Consider the following 3406-nt stretch of genomic DNA (forward strand, 5'->3'; position numbering starts at 1 on the left):
CTGATCTTTACAATTTTCAAAACCACAAGGATCGCTCCGATCCGAGGTCGAACTAGGCGGTACAACACATGGGAAGTAAAAGATGGGAAGCCGTCTCTTATAACCAAAATGGGTTTCTTAAAAAGGAATACGGGGATAAGGGCAGACGAGATGCTATGATAACTACAGAGTTCATAGAAAACAATATCCCGCACAGTGTTCAAGTGGATACTTCAATTTTAATAGAATAATGATTTTAAATATCGTGAAAAAAATCTGTAAAAATCCAAACAAAGAGAGTGGAGATCGATTCTGCCTGTCTAAAAGGTCCAACTCCAACTCCAACCACAACGCGCCAGCCAAACAGTCTTGTCTGATTCCTCTGAAGTCCTCCTTTCTTTTCCCCATTAATGTAACGCTTGTTTATGTAACAAGGACGTCTGTTGCATTCAAAATACCCAGCGCATTTTACCTAACTTTTAGAATAAACGTAGCGTAACATACCCAACACATTAATAACTAGAACGGCACTCAGTAGAGAGCAAACCTCTGCCTGGTTGGCCATAATCACTCAATGGTGAAGAATCACTTTAAAAATTACACTAGATGGACCCGGATCTTCACTAAAATTGAATCGATTCTTCCTTGTCACAAACAAACTGTCCAACAAGTTTCGTACAAATCCATCTATAACTTTGAGATATCCTGCTATGTATCGTTTTTGCGCCTATCTCCCAATGGTGTAGAATCACTTTTAATAATAATAGTAGCTGGATCCGGATCTTCACCAAAATCTAATAATTTCGTCCTTGTCACATACGCTACATCTCTGCCGAATTTTTGTCCAAATCCGTCTACAACGTTTTGAGATATTTTGTTCACAAACAGACAGACAGGGGGTGAAAACATAACCTCCATCCACCTTTGATGGCAGAGGTAATTATTGTTTATACTGACTCAAGTTATGGAATTTGCTTGAAGTGAGTCTGAGGCAAACTTCTGTGTTAATAGTTTGAACCAATGAAAGAATCGCTTCAAATATTTTCATAGTTTTCCTTTCCTCGGTTGATGTAGATCAGGGGTCGGCAACCTTTTTGACATGAAGTGCCAGTTTGAAATGTTCTTGTTAATTTGTTTGCCATATCAACATTAAGTTTAACATTAAGTTTAATTATGACACCACATCAAAAAAATACTTCCAACAGACATGGAATTTAAATTCCATCCATATAGGCGACATGCACAGCAACAACATTTTAAAGAAACATTTATCTCTCATAATCAGGACATTGTAATGATCATTTTATCATTGTAAAATTTGTCCCCCATGAGGTTACAAATTATATGCATGGACCCCATTTCAAAACACTGTTTTCAGTAACTCATTTACAAAGTATTGGGAACAAATGTCAAAAAGGAAGAATAAAGTGTATCAAACAGAAATACCAGTACGATACAAGAATGCTGCCATCCTCGTGAAAACATCCACATCTGAGTTGGAAAAAAGAGATGGACAAACAGCTACATATGCAAAGCCATGTGTACTACAAATAAACAGATGCCTATTGGTCAGTGTGATCCCTGGCCCTGCTTTCCTTTGCTGAGCTCCATTATCTGGGGGTTGTAGTTAGTCACTTTAAGTTGCACACATGCTTCGGAGTGTTTGTCAAACGACTGCGGGAGGGGCTGAGCACGTTCTTTATGTGTGAGAATATCTGCTCACAGAGGTACTTTGACCCGAAGACTGACAGCAAAGCCAGTGCAACGTTCCGGAGAAAACTGAACTTCTTCGGCAAGGATGTCCAGCAGGTGAAGATGCAGGTTTCGTGATCTTGCACTGCCGTGGTTTCTAGTTGTTTCCGGAGCTCTGCAAACTTAGTCACCCACAGTGTTGAACTTTTCAGCTCAATCAGCTGCATTTCCATGTCCTGTGTATCCAACCAGTCTATCAGAGATAAATCCAATTCGTGTCCATCAAAGCTGTCTGGCTTGATCAAGAAAGAGAACATGGGCCCATACTTCTGAAAGTCCCCAAATCGTGTTGTGAACTCCGACTCAAGCTCGCTCATGTATTTGCCTATTTCAGCAGTGCTGATGCTGTGCTGCGAGGAAAGCTCCCTTACGTGTCTGAAGTAGCGGAAAGTGGAGGTAGCAACATAGCTTGAAAAGATTGCTAGCTTGCCGACTGCCAAATGCCAATGACTGCCAAACGTGGTATGTCATTCACGTCCACGCTCTCGTCAAGTGTAATGCTAAATACCACAGCATCTTTTAACCCAGCTATTTGCTGCACGCTGACATTTTCTGACATTTCTTCGATGCATCGCTCAACACTTCCAGCTGACATGGGAATATCTTTTATTCTTGATTTGATTGTCCCTTTGTTTGGTAAGCCTTCAAACAGAACCTCTGAGCTGCAAAGAAAAGCCTCCTTAATATATTCACCATCCGTGAATGGCTTTCCATGTTTCGCAATGCAATGACCAATGCGATAGTTTGCTTCAGACGCATGGTTTTTAGCAGTCGCAAAGATTTTGAGGGTGTTGGCTTGCTTCCCATACCTGGACACGGCACGTTTGATGGATTCTGCCTTGTCTGCTGATCTTTGAAAGTTTTCTCGTGCTTTGTCTCAAAATAGCGCTTAACACTCGACATTCGACAAACAACATTTTCAAAACAAAGTACACACAGCACGGTCCTTCTGAAAAACAAAACCCCACTCTTCTGTCCATGAGGGCTGGAATGCCCGAACCTTTACTTTAGCTTTCTTATCTAGTGGGGTTGCCATCATCTCCCGAACCTGAACCGCTTCACTACAATTCCTGTGGGAAATGTGAGCGGGAGGCCGTACTGTCAATCAAACGTAATAAGACAGGCCGAGCAACAGCCAATGGCTGTTCAAGAGGTGATTTGGCATGCAGCTGAGAGGGCACTGCTTTCGCCAGTGTGCCAATGACTACGCTGCTACGTGCCAGTGGTGGCACGCGTGCCTAAGGTTGCCGACCCCTGATGTAGATGATCGCGAATTGAATATAGTAATTGGGAAACAAAATGACCTAATAATTTTATTATTGCCCACATCATCAGGTCGGCTTGGTTTAATACCCCACGACAATACCTCTGGTGTTTCAATATATAGTTTTGTAATGTTTTCATTCGAATCTTTATATTTAATTGATATTTTACAAGATTCAACCCCCCTGTGTTTGGAATATTTAGGTGTTCCAAAAATTATGTTTTTAATATCAAAATTATCATAACTCGGTGCCATTTTATATATATATATATATGTTTTTTTTAAATCATCATATATAACAAAAAAAATTGATTTTTATATTTCTTATATATAAAGAGATGAATTCATATAATAAGATGAAGTTTCTTAAAAAGAACACCAAAATCACAACATATTGTGGTGTTTGTGACC

The sequence above is a fragment of the Myxine glutinosa genome, chromosome 9, assembly GCF_964187855.1.
Source record: "Myxine glutinosa chromosome 9, kmMyxGlut1.1, whole genome shotgun sequence".
Lineage (NCBI taxonomy): Eukaryota > Metazoa > Chordata > Myxini > Myxiniformes > Myxinidae > Myxine > Myxine glutinosa.